At 33.2% G+C, this 23,116-nt stretch overlaps 1 long non-coding RNA gene across 3 annotated transcripts in view; it reads left to right on the plus strand.

Annotated features, from left to right (window-relative positions):
* Window positions 1–8,071, plus strand: part of LOC108527855 (uncharacterized) — a 42,731-nt gene extending 34,660 nt beyond the window's left edge. For 2 of the 3 annotated variants that reach the window (XR_001884956.1, XR_001884958.1), the window contains exons 3-5: window positions 928–956; window positions 1,946–1,994; window positions 7,945–8,071. This is a non-coding gene — a long non-coding RNA (uncharacterized LOC108527855). The remainder of the gene's footprint in view (window positions 1–927; window positions 957–1,945; window positions 1,995–7,944) is intronic. The other variant, XR_001884957.1, reaches the window with a different exon arrangement.
* Window positions 8,072–23,116: the final 15,045 nt, after the last annotated feature.

The following is a 23,116-nucleotide window of genomic DNA, read 5'->3' on the forward strand; positions in this document are numbered from 1 at the left end:
ATTTACCTGCCTGAGCTTGATCTCTTATGCATCATCTGCAGTGATGATTTATGGCTTTTGGGCATGCCCTGCCTTATAATTTGGTTGGTAAAAAAACACTCAATTCAAATAGTTTGGTCAAGCCACATGATCTCTTGATGTCTTATAATCAAGTTTTTAAATTTATATAGGGCCCAATAGCAAGGCAGAAAGTGTTTCTCATAAGGAAATAAGAAAGGATATTATCTGTGAAAAAGGGAAAGCTGTTGCTTCAAAACACAAGGAGTCTCCTGTGTCTTACTTGACTTCACCAGATTTGTCACATACATTTTGTATATCAATGTAACTGCTGTAAGGAAGTTTATATGAAAACATAGCTTTAATTGCACACTGGACTCCTAAGCTTTCCCTTGCTCTTGGCCTCAACATTCAGAGTCTTATGTGTTACATAAAACATGTGTAACATATTGTTTTTGAGGTATATGATGCAATGTGTATCAATCCATGTTAGGCATCAGAATGATTATATTGTACCAAATAAAATTTAACAAGGTGACAAGGCCCTTAAGCCCTGCGAGGTTTGACTCTAATCGCTGGTTTACATTTTTCTTACTGTGATTTTGTTTTTTTGGCCGTTGATTCTTCCTGTGTATTATATTCAGCAAACCAGCTGTCGTTAATGTAGTGAAACAGCGTAAATCGTTCTGTGGGATGTCAATACTGGTAATATTCCTGCAGGCTAGATTATTGATATAGAATTGATATAGCCTTGAAATGCTGTATGAAATTTAAAAATGTATACTGTTGTGCTTGCTAAGCAAGAGTACCACTTCTGTTGAACCTTATATGTTGAGAAAATTAAATAATGCATTTGATCAATAATTGTGTAGATTTTTTCTAGTAAACACAGCTCTGAAAAACAGCTAAACTTCACTTTCATTTTCTCAGATCCATCTGCCTCTTCACAGGCCAAACAGGTGAGTTAAATGGAAATGTTATATAGAAATCACCAATACTGAATTTTCAAGTATATGATAGTGACAGTAATTTTGGCAGTGTTCTAAGAAATATGATATTACCTCTACTGTCAAATATATTTACTGATTTGTCCTAACTGCTCATTAAAGAAATTATGCCACCTTGCCTCTTGCCATTTAGTGTTGCCATTCAACATCCTCATTGTGAGGTGCTCTCTCTGATGCCATTGCAATCATTAAGTTTGTCTTAAGGACACCATCTTCCTCCATCATATCCAGCCTTCCGAAAACAATTGCCACAGAGATTTTCTGTATTCTAGCAATCTGCTCACAAATGTATTACTTAGCGCTGTGATGGGCTCATATGGTGAATGAGTGGGTGACGTAACATAACTTATGATAAATGTACTACAAAACGTCTAATTCTCTAAGCCCAAATTTATTGGATGTAGGACACCAACATGTCCAAGTTTCAAACAATCAGGTCAACTCTTAAGAGCCAATCCATCTGTACAAACTAGCATCATAAATTCGTATCTGGTAAGTGCACTTATATAAAGGTGGCATATTCTAGAGTTTTATTCCATCCCCTTGGTCTATTCCCATTCAAATTCATTCCTAAACATATTCATATGTGTCTTAGGTTATATAGTAAACTAATCTGGAAGTTATTTGGTAGGTTAACCTGAGTCACATAATGTATTTATGTTTCTAATATATACATTTGGTCATTTGACTAGAGGATATCGTGAAAGAACAGGTCAGTTTTAGCAAGAATAAGCAATAAGCATACCTTTGCAAATGGGCCACCCATGGTGAGGTAAACAAGGGTCTTAAAGGAAGGCAAGACTTGTTTCCTTAGATATTGTGTGACAGAGGTCTCCTTAGACATAGCAGACATCCTTCTGCTAGCAGAGATAACTTGCAGAGATATGGGAATTCAGTATTCTCAACTTTATCTGATTCTGTTTTTATTCCTAAAATCTTAGGGTCCTACTGCCTGTAAATCAATGTCCTAACCTTGACGTAGGAGGCTTGGTGAGTCAAGGAACTCAGTGTTTGTTGTCCTTCTGCAACCTACATAATTACATTTGTGTCTGACTTACAGTGGGCCTTGTCTTATAGCTAGAAGAAATAAGAGATTGTTAGGAGATTGTTTTTAAGTTTGCCATAGAAGCTCTGTTTCTCTGACTGTTTGGGCTGAGAATGTGAGAATGAAAAGCTGTAAGCTTGTAATTTTTTTTCCTGTAAGTCTTTTAGTGCATTTACAATCAGGTATTTCACCCCATAGATCCTGTAGTCATCATTACAAATTTAACAGTTATATACAACAGCTAGTCCCCCTGCCTCCAAAAACATTTACTTTTCAGTAAGCATCGTTTCACAATCAGTGACAGGTTTTAATTTAATGCATTTTATATTCAGGGCATCCTATGATCAAGGAGATTATTATAGTTTTCAGGACAAAGAATAATCAAAATTTCATAATACCATTTTGACATTCTTTTTTTTTTTAAATAATTTCTGGGATTATTAAGTAGGGTATCTAATGCCAAGTAGAGACAAATCAGAGGAGATGAAACCACATTAGGTATTTCAATAGAGATAATTGGAAAGAGGATATTAAATAGGTGGTAGATGTCTAGAAACACAAATGAAAACATTTAAGTAAAATACAAGTATTATATAATCTATAGTTATATACTATCATCCCGAGTTCATACCTTGAGGAGGGCATGCTTTGTGGTTTTGTTGGTACATCAAAAGCTAAGAAGGGGCCCTGGCTGGGCACAGTGTCTCATACCTGTAATCCCAGCACTTTGGAAGGCTGGCAGATCCCCTGAGCCCAGGAGTTCAAGACGAGTCTGGGCAGTATGGTGAAACCCCATCTCTACAAAAAATACAAAAAGTAGCTGGGTATGGTGGCAAACACCTTGTGGTGCCAGCTACTCAGGAGGCTGAGGCGGGAGGATAGCTCCAGCCTGGGAGGCAAAGGTTGGAGTGAGCTATGATTGTGCCACTGCTCTCCAACCAGGATGACAGAGTGAGACATACATATATATAAAAGAGTGAGACCCATTTATATATATATAAAAGAGAAAAAAAAAAAAAAAAAAGAAGAGGAAGAGGAAGGAGCTCCGAGTTCACAACTGGGTTCTGAGCGGGGTCTAAAGTCTGGATGGTAATGATAGTTCTGAGAAAGTATAACAAGATTGGTTTTGAGTGCTAAAAGATAGAACCAAGTGCTGCTTCCAGGGTGAAGAGTCAATAATACAGTGGCACTCAATGGAAAAATAAAGAAGAAAGAAAAATTACACTTACCTGTGCTCCTTAACTTCCTATAGTACATTCATTTGAATGAAAATATCAGAAGTAGCTGAAAAGAAAAAAAAAAAAAGTGATCTGAAGAATCTTAGCCCAAGCATAAAAAAGGAAAATATAAAGGTAAAATTTTGGAGTGACAGGAGCCTAATTCCTGACACCTTCTGAACTAGAACATATGTTGTATAATGACAAAGCTTTGTCAGTCTAATTCCCTATGTTCCTAGAACCTTACGACTCTTATGGGAAAGGCCTCATTACTTATTGTTCAGCGTGTGAATTAAACACCACTCTACAGGCAGGATGATAATATCTACTATCATGCAACAATGTAGACCCTTTTGTTGGAAAATGATGGAATGTAACAATTAATATTAAAATAGTAACAACAAAATCTGTACCACATTAGCATGTAGCATTTACATGCAACATTTAAAATGGAGTGTGGCAGTCACTCGTGAGCCACGTTGATATTTCTTGCAGAACTCATGTCTCAGTATAAGTTGTAAATAAGAAGAATTACCAAGCGAAAGACTCAATTATTAGTAGAACTTGATGCTATATTCTGTGAAATCTTTGTGTCACAAACAGGGAGAACTTGGAATGTTTCAGGTGATCATATGTTTTGGAAAATGGTGATGATCTCTGTCTTCCTTAACTCTTCATATTTGCTCCCTTCACTTATAATGGTTTTGCTTTTTGAAAAGCTGGTGGAGTTTCAAGATGGCTGACTAGTGCCACTAGGAAGTGCTGCTGCCACCAAAGCACACTGGGATTTAGATTAAACCAACATAATTTGAACATATCTTCAGAGAGAAAATGCCAAATGTTGACATGGAAAAGACTCACATGCTGAAGCTGAAGCAGGATGAAGCTGAGAACTCTGCATGGGGTGACTGAACATTAGAGCTGGTGCCAGGGTCCAAAGGGTGCCTGGAAAAGGGACTACGGTAACGAAAACAGCATGGTACCGGTACAAAAACAGACACATAGGCCAATTAACAGAATAGAAAACTCAAAAATAAAGCCGCACACCTACAGCTGTCTGATTTTTGACAAGGCCAACAAAAAAGCAATGGGGAAGGAACTCTCTTTTCAATAAATGGTGCTAGGATAGCTGGCTAGCCATATGCAGAAGATTAAAGCTGGACCCTACCTTTCAGCATAAACAAAAAATAATACAAAGGCATGAACGATTTAAATGGAAGACCTCAAACTATAAAAATTGTAGAGGACAACCTAAGAATTACTCTTTTCGACATCAATGCATTAGTCTGTTTTCACACTACTATAAAGAAACTACCTGAGACTGGGTAATTTATAAAGGAAAAAGGTTTAATTGATTCACAGTTCTGCATAGCTGGGGAGGCCTCAGGAAATTTGCAATCATGGCAAAAGGTGAAGAGGAAGCAGGCACCTTTTTTGCAAGGTGGCAGGAGAGAGAACACTCAAGAAAAACTGCCACTTTTAAAACCATCAGGTCTCCTGAGAGCTCCCTCACTGTCACGAGAACAGCATAGGGGAAATCACCCCCATGATCCAATCACCCGCCACCAGGTCCCTCCCTCAACATGTGGGGATTACAATTTGAGATGAGATTTGGGTAGAGACACTGAGTCAAACCACATGAATTAGCCTTGGCAAAGAAATTTTGGCTAAGTACCCAAAAGCATTTGCAATCAAAACTAAAGTAGAAAAGTGGAATGTAATTAAACTAAAGGACTTCTGCTGAGGAAAAGAAACTATCAACAGAGTAAACAGAAAATCTACAGGAGAAGATAGTCACAAACTCTGCATCCAGTACATGTCTAATACCCAGAATCTATAAAAAACTTAAACCACTTGACAAGTAAAATCAAATAACTCCATTAAAAAATGGACAAATGACATGAACAGACACTTCTCAGAAAAAGACATATAAGTGGCCAACAAACACATGAAAATATTTTCAGCATTGCTAATTATCAGAGATGCAAATCAAAACCACAATGAGATACTATCTCACACCATTCAGAGTGGCTAATATTAAAAAATCAAAAAATCAACATATACTGGCAAAGCTGTGGAGAAAGGAGAATCCTTATACTCTGTTATTGGTAATGTAAATTAACTGCTGTGGAAATCAGTCTGGAGATTTCTCAAAGAACTTGAAACAACTATCATTCGAGCCAACAATCTTATTACTGAATATATACTCAAAAGAAAATAAATCATTCTACCAAAAAAACAAATGCACTTGTATGTTCATTGCTGCATTATTCACAATATCAAAGACTTGGGATCAACCCAGATCCTTATCAGTGGTAGATTAGATAAAGAAAATTTGATTAACCAAATACTATGCAGCCATGGAAAATAATGAAATAATGTTTTTTGCAGCAACATGGGTGCAGTTGGATACCATAATCTTAAGTGAACTAACACAGGAGCAGAAAAGCAAATACTACATCTCTCACTTATAAGTGGAAGTTAAATTTTGAGCACGTGTGGATATAAACATGATAATAATAGATGCAGTGGTCTACTAGAGGTGGGAGGGAGGGGGTGTAGGTTAGTACCCTATTGGGTACTATGCTCACTACCTAAGAAGATCGATACGCCAAACCTCAGCACCAGGCAATATTCCCATGTAACAAACCTGCACATGTATCCCCTACATCTAAAATTAAAGTTGAAATTTAGAAAAAGTTTACCTTCTTACTCCTAGTTTCCTTTCAGTATTTGCTTCAGGATCTTTTTCTCCAGAAATATTTTCCTGATCCTTTGTTGCATTTGTTTTGATTCTTCTAAACTTTCAAAAATCCTGGACTACTACCAAATCACATAGAAATTACATGTACAGTTTTATTTGTCTGAATCCCCCACAAAACTTTAAACTTTATGTGGGTAAGAATTGCATCTTTGATTTCTGTTTCCTACTCACTTAGGAATGAAGCTTGCAACATATAAGTCTCAATGTCTGTGATGAGTATGTAAAGGAATACTTCGGTAGTTATATTGAATCATGTAGGTTATAGAAAAAATAGCAAGTAATATATCTAAATGTTAAGTTTAGAAAATAATGTTTAGCAAGATATTTCTGTCGCTACCATGTAGATGGAGGCATTTTATGAATAATTTTTCCTTGTGCATTTGTTCATGCAAGATTTGTTTTCTCTCGCTCTTTCCTACCTGTGGATTTTCTAAGCCAATTATAAGTTCCACTAGTTTTGTTGAGCTATCACTATGGCCAGTTGGAAAGAGCTGATGCTTTCCTGCATCCCTTTATTATTTTATTTGTGTTTGTGTTATATCATAGTTTCTATCATGATTGCTTTATAGCTTATCAGAGGATAGCATAGTGGTTCAGAGGCAGTTGAGCATGAATGATTAGACACTACTACTCGGAAGTCAGACCAACCACTTTGAACCTTACCAAAGTGAGAGATTATCTAGGGTACCTGGACAACTTACTTGACCTCTCTATTTGTCAGATTCTCTGAAAATAATGACAGCTACTTATTTGTCGTAATGATTAAAGGCTGTAACATTTACAAAACACTTCATATCATTACCAAACACATAGCAATCTCTGACAAATATGTTAAAGACTATCACATATTTATTCTCACCTCTAAATGGCGAACTCTTTGAATACATAACTATTATTTTGCCTTTTTATTATGCAATAAATAATGCAAATTCTATCAAAGTTTCATTTTATTTTATTTTTTTGCCATTTGGTCTCTGAAACATCTTTTACTTATAAAGTTCGTAGTAATTTTGTTTTTTATGTTTTTCTTACATTGTTTCTTTTTTGCTTTCATAATACCTAGAATTTTAAAAACAAATACTCAACAACACTACATTTTCTCTGTATTTCTTTTTTAAACTGGGCACGCTAAGCCCCCTCAGTTAAAATTGTGTTGTCTTATTATAGCTGTGTCTACATAATGCCTTTGTGTCTAAGCTCTTAAGTGTTGTATGCTGGCATTTTGATAATTTATAAGGAGACAAAATAACATGTCATTAACTTTCAGAGAATGTTCATTCACCAGAACAGTTCTGAAAGCTTTGAACACATGGGTTATTCACTGAAGCTTTGACAATCAGTGTACCCAAATCCATTCATTCTTCTTCTTTGTATGTGCTCTTACTGAGAAGAATGGTCCAAATAGGGAAGTAGAGTACTCTAAAGAATAGTGCAATGAAGGATTACGTTCCAAGAGGCTGGGGACCAGTCTCTGGCTCTGCCATTAATTACCTGTCTGAATAAAGGAAAGGGAATTAAATTATCTTGATCATAAAAGCTTCAGCTGCTAAATGAGGAGAACTTGGCTTAGCTGTCTTCATATTTTTGGAACAAATAAATAATATAGAATGGATATCAGCATTTTTTGAAAAGTTAGTAAGCATTATTTGGATGCCTATAGAAATACAAACATATTCAACACAAAATGCACTTTTTGTCATATCAGATACCAGTTGTATTTCTTTTGTTATTGTTAGAAGGATTAATGGGAGGCAAAGATAAGTGTAATAATTACTACATCAATTACTTCTAAGATCTTTTGTATTTTATTATAAAGATCTAAGTGCCTTTCATTTTAAACACTCATTCATTCAATGTATCCATTTACTTATTCATTCAATGTATAACTAATGAAAATGTCTACATTATTATTAGGGCTAGAAAAATGCATACAGGATGGCTCCCAAATTTGAGATGCTTTGGAAACAGCACTAGTTACGACTCAACATATTGCACAGAAAGAGAAAAAGATGTCCCTGAATACCTTCTGCGGAGATAAGTTACAATGTAGCATCAAATGTAATAACTTTATATCTCAACTCTCTCAGTAGCTTTCTAAAGCAAGGATTAGGGCTATTTATCCCATAAGAATTTCTGAGATTCAGAAAAAGTGAATTATTTTATATGTTATATTCAAGAAGATGTTGAATTTGAAGTTTCTGCCAGGTAATTCTGATCTCAAAATTCATCTCTTGAATACATCAATATGTCTCTGTAGCAAGGAAAACTTACTACGATACCTGTAACACATTACAGCTTCCTGCATGAAACCTAAAACAACTTATAAAAGGAAGTTTTTGCTTTCTAAACTTCAGTTTATGACATCTAAGTTATTTCTTTAGTTTTCCTAGGAATTAATAGCAAGCTTTGCAATGAGGTTTTATGTTTAGTGGACAATAAAATGAGTGCTTTGTAATCTTGATTTATAAGAATCAATTAAATACACCCTTTAAAATTGCAAAATTCTAAAGGTATTATTATTTCTACATCATTTTACAGACAACCATAGGAATAATATTGTCTACTTCATTTTTAAAATTTGTTTACCAATATTAAAAGCAAATTCATTATCTAAAATTAGTTCAGTTCTAATTTTAATCCCAATTGTCCACTTTAACTCCTCAAATCTCCACGGGGGGTATAGGCATGTAACATTTAGGTTTTGAGCCATTTCTCATTGTCTGATTAGGGAAAAAAGCACTATGCAATTGCCTTCTTTCATTTTAAAATCCTACTTATATTATTCATTGTAGAAAATGGAAATTTACCAAACAATGTGGAATAGACAAATCTTTTAGCAGCAAAATAATGTCTCTAGGGCTTTTTGTAAAGTGAGAACAAAGTGCTTCATAGCACTGTTTGAAGCTGGTTAATAAGACACAAATGTAATAGGCTTCACTGCATTTAACTTCAGAAAAAGTGCCAATATCTTCAAATGTGAACCTTGGATTATTGCCTCTGCAATTTGTTTAGGCAGCCAATGCACTACAAATCATTTGCAGCCTACAAATTGCTTTGTTAGTGGGAAACGGACTACAATAAAGCCGGATTTCCTAATGCTTTATTGACTCTTGATCGAGTAGATGTTGAGAATTCTTTTGTCTTCTTTCAATGACTTTCTCAAATATTCTAAGTGTTTTCAAAATTATAACCTCTTTAAGTACTGTGAATTTTTTTGAAGATCATTGTAAGTTTTTTTGGGGGGGAGTTTTTGTTTCCTCAAAATGGTTTACTAATTTTTTTCAAATTGCCTATGTTTGTACATATTTTAGAAGTATTTTAAAAATAACAATTTCTCTAAATGTAGGTTAGGCTTTAGTGACAATACATCAGTGTTCCTGAATGTCATGATTATATTGTTATATTTTGATTAAAATAAAATATCACAAATGAGTTATCATAGATAATTAATTTAAAATGTGTCATTTTAATATGTTTTCTTCAGCTTCATTTTGCATTACTTTGTAAATATTAAATAATCTGATGAGTATGACCAGCATATAATATGTTACTCAATGACACCAAAATAATTAATATCTCCATCATTCTTGGATGTCATAAAATTTTCTAATTAAACATGTTTTAATAATTCCTGTATATTAAGTGAAAAACAATATACAGGAATCAGTGAACATCAGTGCTACTGCAGAAGTATAGGTCAAATATCTTTACATCTTTTCACCAAATGTCAAACTGTAAAAAGGTTTAAAGTCATTTATTTTATAAGAATTTTATTTGGAATATATAAATCATTGTTTATAATGCTTTTATTTTACATGTGAAAATATTAAAATTAACGTTACTGCTACTGAATATCTTTTGTGTTAAAATTTTTATTGCACGTCAAAAACAAACATCTATAATGCACAAATATTACAGTATTATTTTATCACATTGCTTTAGTATCTCAAAATGCTATCCCTGCAGACAAACTAATATATTGGGTTTGCTTGTTTTATAGTACCTGTAGTACTTGAATATGATCAGCATCCAGCTTTATCAACAACTTAGAAGCAGGATCCAGGTAAGCTGTAGGGCTGAGCTACAGGGAATAGCATATCCAAACTCCAGGAGTATTTTGAGTTGGGATATAAAAGGTAAAGCCAGCAATCAAGGAGAAAGATTGATGTGAAGTTCAGTGAGTAAGAAGGGACTGGGAGCCAGCCAGACAAAAATGTTCTCCATAGGTTGCATGCTAAGTCCTTTTGATAAATGCTGCTAAAGCATGCATGCGTTCATGTGCCTGAGTTAGCTGTTCTTTGTCCTGTGCATTGACTTTTACCTGAGGTAAATCCTAAAAGATGGAGATATAATTGATAAAACATCAAAATCTTTGTTGTCAAATAAATTATGCATAGAAGTTCAGATCTGAAGTGTTAGCTATAGACCATATCTTCCTAAAATAGCCTAGTAGAGTGGAATCTGATTAGTACTATAGTTGTCTAAAGGCAATTTGAAGTTTTCAGGTCTTTAATTCTAGGACATATAGCAGAAGTTTCAAAAGGAATCCTATTCTTAATTTGATAATTCCAAAGCATCAATGAGACTTACCTGTGAAGCCAAATGCTGCTGACAGCACATTAAAGATTTTCATATCAATATATCCGCCTTATATTTACATTAACCCAGAAAGACTTTAAAATAAATATAAATGTCTTAAATTTATATATAAGCTAAAATTAAAGACTTAGGTGAATTTTGAACATTTGAAGACAATAAGAGATTTATCTAAATTTGTTGTTGTTGTTGTTGAGACAGAGTCCCCTCTGTTGCCCAGGCTGGAGTGCAGTGGCGTGATCTTGGTTCACTGCAACCTCCACTTACTTGGTTCAAGCAATTCTCCTGCCTCAGCCTCCTGAGTAGCTGGGATTACAGGTGTGCACCACCACACCCAGCTAATTTTTGTGCTTTTAGTAGAGATGGGGTTTCGAACTCCTGACCTCAAGTGATGCCCCTGTCTAGGCCTCCCAAAGTGCTGGGCCACCATGCCTGGTCAATCTAAATTTGCAATTTTTTTGTGTGTGTTTCAAAAGAAGAAAATGTCTTTCTCCTGAAAAATGGCCTACAATGAAAATATTACTTCCCTTTGTCATTTTTATTCATACATGTGCATCTATGTGTGTATTCTAATGATTAATGAATGGATAATGATTGATTAATAGATATTAATAAATGACATTAAATATCAATAATATATATCAACTAACAAATATTAATTTTCAGTAAATACAACAGAAAATCAGAGACTACCTAGTGTTAGTATGAGCAGTATTTTCTCATTTGTTGTCTTTGTAAAGGTAAAGATTATAGACTTTTGACAATACATACCTGGTGAAATTAAGATGATGTCAGGAGAATTCATCTCCTAGATGTAATTTTTTACATCTTCGAAGTGACTTTTATGGTCATGAATTCACCAATTTTTAAAGTCTAGCCCTAAGGTTGGAGGATTAAAGACTTTAATTTCCTGATATATTGAGAATAGCTGTATCATTTATAACTTATGCTTGATATGCTATCATATAAACTAGATTTATATTTATTCTATATTCTATAAATTAGAATTCAAATGTAAATATTTACAATGAACAACGTGATAACTATGCGGTACAGAATAATCTCACCTAAGTTATTCACCCCTTGGAATTGGATTTCATTAGAAAGCTCTTTGTGTGGATCAGCTGTAAGAACTCTTCTCAATAGAGAGACACTTAATACCAGAAATAGTGAAATAATCTGCCGTTTTACCTCCCTGAGGCAATATGCAGTACTTATTTTATGTATTTTACACTTAATTATCCTTCAACATCTTCCTCTCCTATTAGCATGTTCTTCGTTAAATAACAAGCATTCATTTAGTAAGACTGATTCTTGTCAGGGAGACATTCTATGTTCTTTAAGTGATTTGGCACATATTGTGGGGATTCTCAAAATCCTCAATCTTTTTTAGAAGGAAAATCTTATTTCTAAATTCTATAGGAATAAACAAAATTCTATGAGAATAAAGCTACTTTCCGTCTTTTAAGAAAAAAATAAGTATTTTATCATTTATTTGCTTGGCTCATGTTTTCAAAGAACAAACTTATAATCTGTGAACATTTAGAAAGTATATCAAATCTTTCCTAGATATTTGTATCTTATACTCTGTGTCCACATATGAAAATGTGTTCACTTGTTTCCCTCCCTTTACTGAAAATGTAGAACTTTGCATATAAATTAAGGATACTGAGATGAAGAGACGATCCTGGATTATCCAGGTGCACCCAATGTAATCCCAAGTGTTCAGATAATAAAGAAGCAGAAAAGTCAGAGTCAGAGAAGGAGATGTGACCATGGAAGCAGGGTCCTACTTATGTGACTGAAGACTGAGAAAGGGGCCCAGGAGCCAAGGAATACAGGTCATCTCTAGAAGCCAGAAAACACAAGGGAACAGACTTTCTAGTGCACCCTCTCAAGGGAACACAGCTCCAGATTTTATTCCAATGAAAACCATTGAAAAGTTTTGTCCTCCAGACCATAAGATAAATTTGAAAGATAATATAAATAAATTTGCATTATATAAGCCACTAACTTTGTGTTAATTTTTCATAGCAATAGGTAACTAATACTGATAGTTGATGAGAATAAGGTTTTAGAAATGTAATTTCTGTATAGAACAGGAACATACATAAAAAGCATTATCTTGAGCAATAATAACTACATTATATCAAAAATATACATTTACTTAATGCTGAATAACTCTATGTTGAGTAATGTTTAATCATGATGACCTATTATTTTGTAATTCCATCTCTCTAAATTTAGTTTTTGACCTTACATGAGTTATTTACCACCTGTGTATTTGAGATTGCTTTATTATACAATAGGCAGAATAGTTATCAAAAGGGGTAGAAAAGTTCTTGCACATTGAAAACAATAAACGTATGTTACTCATCAGTTTGACAAAATTATTGCCGGTTATTATTACATTTTTATTATGTACCTTGCAAATAAAAGCTACAATTGTAAAATATGACTTACATAAACAGTGACTAAATATCATTCACTGTTCAGTCTTCCAATCTGTGAATTTCAAAGTTTTATGAAAAAATAGACTATAATATCTAGTTACTTTATGGCATCATCATAATCATTTCATTAACATGGGAGTTACATAATTATGTCACACTGATAACAGGAAAAACAGAATTCTCCCAAAATTAAAAACAAGACATAAAAAAGTGCAATAAGCATTCTAAACAAGTCACCTTTTGTAGTATTAGTATTGCAGTATGTCAAGTCTGAATTAACAACAAAATCTAAATGCCTATTTAATGGTCTCTGAAAATATTCAATCTACTTCATCTCCTAGCTTAATAGAAATCAGATATAGGGATGGTGTTAGACTATACACTGAAAATCCAGAGGCTTAAAATAGACTAATAAATTTCTTTTTAGCACATGCTACCATCGGAGTGTTCAATAATAACTGTTTGTAGGAAATTGCTTAGCCTTTCCTCAACTATGGCCTGAAAAGTAATTTCATCTGAAAGTATTGTATTTTATCTGACACTAAGGACCTGTCTTAGTAAGTCTATTAAATTCTTATGTACTGTGGAATTGTACTTCAGGGTAATTTACAAACTATATGTGTGATTGGTGATTAAAATTACCTTCAAAGACAGAGTTCTATATTGATAATAATTTTCTGCCTATTCAAAAAGGAAATGAACAATCAGAACGGCAATAAGCTATTTTTATGTGTGTTCCTACACAAAGATACTCAGTAGCTTTCTTCTCAAGAGGAGTCTGGTCAATTCAATTACACATAGACAATCTGTTTAGTTGAAGTTTTTATTTTAATTGTTATTATCATGATGATTATCATTATCACTATTATTTTACTTTGTCTCAACAGTAGACAGTATTCTATCCCTATTTTGGTCTCTTTTTGACTAAGGATATAATAAATGAAATAAATTTTGAGTAGTGAATTAATTTTATATGAAGTTTTAAAGCAATTAAGAATTAATTTTGTTATGATAAGATAAATATATAAACTATCAATTATTATAAGATAGTAGTTAAAAGTATGGCAACGACATTGATATCTAAAAGCAATTTTCTTTAGCTACTTGATTTTAGAGGAGTTATGTGTCATTTTATGTCTTAGTTCCTGGTAAATAGAAGATGGTCTGTATGTCTCTGTTGATCTCTGTCTCTCTTTGCATGCCTCTATCTCTGTCTTTTTTAATCTCTCTCTGTGTGTGTACATATAGAGTATACACATATAAATCTAAGCTATATAGTACGATATATATATACACATACATATACACTTATAGGTCACCATATATTTTATATTATGTACATAAATTTTATATAAATATATCTATAATATATATACATATGTTCACTGAAGAAGTAAATGAATATGTTTCAATTTCCTACAACATTGTTTATGCCTTGTTAGAGATTGAACTTTCCTATTTTGCTAGCAATTTTTCTAGTATTTCTCCATAAAACTAAGACCAACACAATAAAGATGAGGCAAACTTTAAGAATCATATCAAAATAATAGCTACAAAGAGAAAACATAAAGGGAGGCAAAGACATTACAGCCCTTCTCCTTCCATGATCTGTTTTTGAAGATGGCCTTCTGAATCATAGCCACGAGGCAACAATCAAGAGCCCAGCAATGTTCGTAACGGAACAAGAAATACAGTAAAGTAAAGGACAGCCTGACTGTTAGAGCTGGGTGAAGAAATAGCCTGGCAGGGTTGGCAGGTAGAGGAGGATTGAGCAAAAATATAAAGACTTGGAAAAAAAACAGAGGTAAAGTTTCTCACTGTCAGAGAAGGGAGTTACAAATAAAGAATCAGAACAAATGGACTATATGGTTCTGGAATAAAGTAGGAGCTACTGGCGTGAAGTAATGGTTTTCAATATATGTAGATAAGTGCAGACAGAAATACACTAATGTGTGTGTGTGTGTGCGTATGTGTGTGTGTGTGTAACATACCTCCTTGGTCTGTCCACTAAGAAAGTCTGGAAGTAGTAACAACCTAGTAAAAATGAAAAAATCTAGTGCTCAGATCTTGCATTTCTAAATATTTTTTCTACCATAAGAAATACAGAGTATTTGGAGAAATGGCCAAATAAGAAATAAGAGAAGCCTGCAATATTATTCTGTGTCAGAAAATAATCAAATTGTCAAAGAATGAGAGACACATGTCAAAGGACATGAGAGAAGAAAAAAAAATCCTTTTCCATGCCAAATAGTAAAGATATAGGCACTATGAAATTAGAAAATCACAGTTTGGTAACCTATGTAGCAACAACTGATATGGAAAAGTATCTATGGATGCCCAAAGTAATGGGTGAAAATGTGAAGAGCAGAATTTTTATGTAGTCACAGATTATCTCTCCACAAAATACTTTTAATTTGAAAAAAGACAATGAATAAATTAACAGTGAGGACACCTAGAATACATCACTGAAATTTACTGATCAAAGTGAACATCATAATAGGGCAAATTGCTATCCTACATCAGCTGATAAAGTGGAAGGAGAACACACATCATATCTGTGATATTCTTGCTACAAGTGCTAAATGGAATGTAGTCGTGATGAAATATCAGTCAAAGTCATGATAATAATGGAAAGACTAAAATACTAGACTCGAGTGAATGAGTCAAAAGAGTTTGTAAATAAATGTAATATGCAATGTTATATTGGATCCCTTTACTATGAAGGACAGGATTGAAACAACTGGTGAAATTTAAATAGGGTCTGCAGGTCATCATTAGTATTATTTCCAAGTTAATTTCCTAGTTGTAATATTTGATGCCTTTTTTCATAAATAATAGACATTAACTTATCCAGACTAATGGGTCACCATGTCTGCAAACTACTTTCAACATGAAAATAATGTAAGTATAAATAGATAGATCATAGACAACAGACAGACAAAAAGATGGGAGGTACACATAGAAATAGAGATGCAGATGTAGACAGATATATATGAAATGGGAGGACTTCCCTTATTCTCCTCACAGGGCATGCAACAGGGTTGTGGTTTGCTTCTTTGGTGACCCGATGCTTAAACCCTTCAGGGTAGCATGTAGATGGGCAGGTCATGGGGATGATGTTTTGGGCTCCGACCCCACGGCAGTGTCTAGGGTTGAGTTTTTACAGATCTTGAAGCCCCAGTGGGCATGTTACAGTGTGCTCTGTCAGTTTTGCTGTCTGTAGGTAGCTTGTGTTAATCAGCTCAGTTAGACCCTCTGGCTTATTGCAAGGACAGATGGCTTTCTGTATCCCAGGTCCTTGCCCTAGTGTACCAGAAATACTGGATCACACTTTTGCTTGGAGAATGATTGCAAGATTTTATCGAGTGGTGGAAGTAGCTCTCAGGAGGTGGATGGGGAGCCAGGAGGAAGATGGAGTGGAAAGGTGGTCTTCCCCTGCAGTCTGGCCACTGGGTGGCCAGACCCTCCTCCGACCCCCACCAGTCAAATTTCCATCTGTGTCTGCAGCGTTCCACCGTAGATGGCCTGCCAGTGTCTCCTGGTGTCTGTTGGCGTGTTCTTCTGCTCCACTCAACATCCAGCCGCTTGTGTGTCCCCACTAAGGTCTCTCAGGTTTATCTGGGCACAGGATGGGGGAAGGGCGGGCCAAAAGGCAACTTTTTGGGCCAGAAAACAGAAATGCCTCTCCTCATTTAGGTCTAAGAGCACAGGCCCCAAGGGTGGAGCTCTTGTTGGGGACCCCACCTTCTCTGCCCAGCACTTCCCTGCCCCACTCTCGTATCATATATATATATACACACACACACACACACACACACACATATATAATATATATCTCATATATATATATGAGAGAGAGAAGAGATAGATAGATAGATAGATAGATAGATAGATAGATAGATAGATATAGATACAGCCACAAATTATCATCTTTGCTTTTTATCGACCTTTCTAAGTCCTGGGAATAATGGTATTTTGTTTAGACGTTCAAGGCCACATGCTTTTATGATCAATTCTATAGGTAGAAAATGAACATATTCATCCTTTGTTAGTACCTTATGAGAAGAGGGTCCTCTCAACTATCAGAAACCTCACTTAGAAAGCTGAAAAATATACCTATTAATAAAAGTAAGTATTTTATCAAAATATGATTAAGTCTGCCTTGCTTCACTCATCTATCCTGCTATTTTTTCATAAACTCAAAGGTGGTTCAGTTGCACACAGAAAGTGCATGGAGACTATCCTGCATATGAATGCCACTATTCCACTTGAGGGTTCAGCGATGTTGTTTATCTACAACAGATCTTATAGATCTGCATATTCTCTCTTGCTGAATTCACAATATAGATCTTTCATATTCTCTGTCACTGAACTAAAGATATTGCAGACTTTATCAACATAATTAGACAAATAAGCCCATAAAAAAAACTGCCATATTCATCAAGAAAATCAATTACTGGACTACATAAATCAGAATGCAACAGTTAAGTCAATCAGTCAATGAGTGCAAAGTCTGTTCATTGACCTTACTATCAATATGGAAATTATTTTATACATATAAAAACATAGAAAATAACAAAACCTAAAAGAAATCACCAATTTATGGGGTTAAAATGTAAAAAATAAGTATGAGTTATTTATAAAGGGCAAAACATTTTCACAGGTTAGAAATATCTGAGGCAATCACCCAGTACAATATAAAACTGTATATTCTATTGTTTCTATGCAAGTACTCAGGTTTTAGTGTTTTTCTTTCAAGTTTTAGTATATTTATCTGTGCACATGTATTAACTACTGCATGAAAAAATTATATGTGTCTTATCACACTTAAAGATTTTCTTGTCTGGCTCTCCCAGTCACTTTGGCATAGTAGATAACAAATAAAATTTTAAATGCAAATATTTATAAAACATAGCCTAGTGAAAAACACCTCTGTATTCTGATTCATAGTGATCTTACATGTCCATAAGAAATGTGTTTTTTCTATATCCAAAACAAAGCCAGGAGACAGCCAGAATATGTTTAGAGAGTAAAAATTTTAGAGCTGAAAGTAAATTTACAGTAATGCCCTAAACATATCACATAAAGAAACAGATAATATTATAACAAGATCTTTTGGAAAATAATGATATATTTATCTTTCAAAAATATGTCAGAATTGTTTTCGAAGGTAAATTAAGGGATGTTGTTTATCTGCAGCAACCAAAGCTCTAGACATTATAAAAGAAACCAAGACAGGGAATAGTTATATGTCTGCTTTAGCTAGAAAGAGGAACTAACATAATTAGCAGCAATATTTTGTAATGGCTTATATAGAAAACATTTTGATTGACCCTTTCACATTTACATATTACACATGATCTGGTTGCCCTAAAATAACTATAATTACTTGGGAATTGTACACCTAAGACAAAAGTTCAACCAATTAAGGAACAGGCAAAGTCTGAAGATGGATTCTGAGAACAGAACATTTTTAGCTCTTATAAGAAATTCACAAGAACACAAACTCCCAGTTTTGCTGAGTAAGTGTGAAGTGTCATCCTGCCCCAGGTCTTGATGGCAACATGTTGTAAATAAATAAGAAGCCAGACATCAATGTACACTGTGGCTGGCCATTCAAAGAGTAAAAGAAGCTAGATTTTTGATGATGTTTTTAAGCTATAAAATCATCTCCCCTAAGTCTATCCTACTTGTGTCTCTCATAAGCAAACTTATACATAATGCAAAAATAATAATACCACTACCATATTACTGCTGTCAACAATTAAACCCATGTTATTTATTTAAGAAAACGTAGAATATAAATTTACTCACAAGAAGAAAGTAATTACAAAATAGTTTTTGAAAAAAAATTTACTAAAATTTACTGTTAGGTTAAAACCAGTATGTTATTACACTAATCAACACTTCATCACAAATATTGTAATGATTAAGACATGCATGCTGAAATCTTCCTTTTAACAAAATTGAAATTGTCTTTATTTTCTAGCAAAAGTATTCCTACTATCTATATACAGAGAGGGTGGGTCTGTTTTCTCAGTTATGCATATAGATTTACTGGTAGCTTTAGTTAGAGTTCGAGATCTATACCAACCTTCTAAATGCATAATGAGGGAAATGAGGACAAGGAAATTATACTCAGTACCTCAGTGCAAGTAGACATTTGAGTTAGGTCTTCTGGAAAGTTTAGTTTAATACTCTAAAAACGTTGTCACTTTTATCGAAGCAAATAAGATTTTTCTTATAGTGTTTACAACAGGCCATGCACCTGGAACCTGTGTCATGGGCTAGTAAGGCTCATGAAAGAAATGTTTCACTAACACATATAGTAAGACATTTTTAAAGAAGAAACCCCTAAAAGGTAATAATATAAATAATATAATAAAATAAGGAATTGAAAGAGACAAAAATAAAATTAATTACAATTAATTAGATTTTGCTTGGGACATGTCAAGTGAATTGTATCATATGGACATTCGAAAGAAAAATCATTGGGATAATTAGGTATGAGAGAAAAATAAATTTTAACTTATCCACAATAAGTAACTTTACTTGATCAAAATAGATAATTTCAATGTTTCAGAAACATTGAATGGGAAGCATTATAAATACACTTTGCTAACTTGTTTTCATTATTTGTGTATTTCTGTTTCTTTATCCATCCATTCATCTGTTCATCCATCTATCCATTTATTATTCATCCAGTCTGGTTTATGTTTATTTTCTTCTTTTACCTATAATTCTACTGTTTCTTTTTAAAATTGGGATATTTTTTGAGTTACATCTAACTTGGGGGATATCTCTCCACTTTTCATAGATTATACAAATTGAAATTATCTGGGAAATAATTTGTAGTAAACTAACAAAACTAGTTCACTAATATTTTCATCTACACATATATGCGTGTGTGAAGTATGTGTGTTTGTTCATATAATTTGTTTATCTTCATTTTCATGTTATTTGTAACCTTGTCTTAATATTTTCCCTTTTTTCTGAGTTGTTATTTTTTAAATGCCATTTACCACATTGTACACTATCATCTCTAATAAAATAAAATTAAATTAAATTCCCAAAACTTTTTTTTCTTGTATTACATTTACTGAATGACACATTTGCAGAGGGATTATGAATACTTAAAAATGAAACAAACAAATTTATGATTAAGTTCTACAATAGCAATGATAAATGTCAGTACAAGAAAGTTTGCTTACATCAATGTCATAATATTAAATTATGAACGTAATTGTATTGTGATAATAAATCATCAGCTCTGAAAATCAAACTGACATCAACCTTAAGAGCTATACTGGTTTCTTATTAATTGGAATCAGATTGTTAAGGCTTTCTTAGTGAATTTTATTTCATTATATTATATTGAAAGAAATTTTGCTTAACAAGGGCTGACAAAGCAGCTTTCATTATGTATCTTGTTATTTGGTGTCTAAAATTACTTAAATTGTATGTTTTCTGCTTTATTCTTCTACACAATCTTATGGTTACACATCTGGAGAATATTTTCACAGTCTTTGATAAATCTATCATTTAGATTGGCTTGAAAGGTGGATACTTAAGTTGGAAAAGTTGTTGAGGTCTTTCACACATTAGATTAATCTAACACTTTGTAAGGATTAGTTTTGGTTATTTTGCTCTGTTGGACTAGATCATTAGTTTCTGGAACTGCACATGGCCATATAGCTTCTCCATATAGCCTAGCTCCTGAGTTGCAGCTTTTGCAAATTAAAGGAAACAGAATGATGTATTGCCTTTTTTTAGTCAATATGACATCTCACACATTTTAAACTTCCAATATTTTTGCCAAAGTCACATGGAATTGTGTGACTTCTCAATTATCAATAATAATTTTTAAAAACCTGGATCTTATATATACTTTCCTCTGTATCAGGCATAAGCTATTCACGTTTAAGGCTTACTTTTAGATTTTGTTAATTTCTCCAAAATTTTAATCTATCTTTTAAGATTATCCGGCCCCGCTGGAATTTCTCATAGTGACGGTTGAAAAACAGAGTACGTCTTCTTTTTTTTTTCTTTTTTTACTTTTAGCTTTCAAATATCTGCAATACTGTCTAGAATATCTTCTGCTTATCATACCTTCTAAATTAACATTTGAAAAGAATGTACTCTTAATTATTTCAACCATTTAAAGTGCATTAAGAACTGTTTGATGTCTAGATAATGGGAAAGACTCAGGGTGTGAGTCTTTGGCAGTGTGCAGCAAGGGCTCTTAATTTGTTGTTGTTGTGTCTACAAGTGTCATGTAAGTCCATTTGATTGAATGTTGATCACGACTTCTGTATCATTATTGATTCTGTGTCTATATGTTTTATTAACTACTAAAGGAAAACTGGTGAAATCATCAACTGTAAATTGTAGTGTCTTTCTTTTCAGTAATATCAGTTTTTCTTTAACTTCTGAAGGTCTGTTATTTGATTTTTACACATTCACAATTTTATCTAGTCTTGATTAATTGCCATTTCTAATATAATAAACTTTCTTTCTTTATCTTTTACAACACCCTGTTTAAATTCTATTTAAACTAATATGAATGTAACCAATATGACTTTAATATGTCTACCGTTTGCATAGTATTTCAATTTTCATCCATAAGCTTTCAACTTACTTATTTCCTTATATTTAAATTGTATATTTTCCAAATAAAATATAGTTTAATCATTGTATTTTGTTGTTTTCTGATTCTTTCATTTGGAGCTCTTAATTTATCAACATTTCATATACTTTTTACTATATCGGAATATATGTCTACCTATCAAGTTATATTTTAGATTTCTTTGTTCCTATACATTTTCTTCCCTTTGCTACCCTCCTGACTTCTTTTCATTAATTGAATGCTTTTAGAATCTTAATTTGTTTATTGGTTTTTAGCTTTATTTATTTGCATTAATTTTCTCTAAGGATTACGCTACACTCAAGTACATTTTCAGAGTCGATTTGAAGATAACATTGTTCACAACATAAAAAATGTAGAAAAATTACAGAACTATAGGTCAAATTTCTTCCTCCCTAATCATTTTGTTTTCATGTGTATTAAATCTATTTAATAATTCTTACAGTGCAAAATTATGTTTTATATTTACATGTTTTTTATGTCATAAAATATATATAATATACATATATTAGTCTCTTTATTCACATTTTTTCTCTGATGTTGTTTTTCCTGTTCATGTTTTTTCCCAGAAGTTATGTGGTTCCATTGGATTTATTTCAAATCATACGGAAAAGCTGCCTTGAGCATTTCCTATATAACATTTCCTATAGTACAGGTATGCTGAAGATGAATTATTTTAGTATTCATTTATTTACAAATATAAAAATGTGTTTATTCATGTGGTCTTGAATAATTTTTTTGCTGAATATAGAATTGTTGGTGGGCAATTTTTTGTTTGTTTTTCTAGTCAACAGTTTAACATATTGTTTTACTGTTGTTCAGTCTCCATATTTTAAGATGATGAGAAGCTGGTAATCTTGATTTCTATTTCCCCATTTGTAATGTTATTCTTTTCTGGTTGCTTTGATGATCCTTTTTATTGTTGGTTTTGGCAGTGTGATAATGGGGTACCCTCTTTTTTAGTTATGCTTGGGTTTGCTGAGCTTCTTCAATCAATGAATTCTTGCTTTCATCTCAAGGAAATTTCTGATGTTATTTCTTCAGGTAATTTTACTGACACATTTTATTCTCAAATTCTTGGATTCTAATTGTTTATTTGCTAAACTTTTAAATAAAAGTATTCTATATGAAGTAGCTAAGGAATGGAAAGCAAAATATCATATGTTCTCTTAACTGGGAGCTAAGCTATGAGTATGTAAATGCATAAGAATGATATAACTGACTTTGGAGACTCAAGGGGAAGGGTAGGAGGAGGTGAGGGATAAAATACTACATATTGAGTACAGTGTACACTGCTCAGGTGACAGGTGCCAAAATCTCAGAAATCACCTCTTAAGAACTTATTCATGTAGCAAAAACCACCTGTACCCCAAAAACTATTGAAATAAAAAAT

This window comes from Rhinopithecus bieti, unplaced genomic scaffold, assembly GCF_001698545.2.
Source record: "Rhinopithecus bieti isolate Rb0 unplaced genomic scaffold, ASM169854v2 scaffold_4820, whole genome shotgun sequence".
Taxonomy (NCBI): domain Eukaryota; kingdom Metazoa; phylum Chordata; class Mammalia; order Primates; family Cercopithecidae; genus Rhinopithecus; species Rhinopithecus bieti.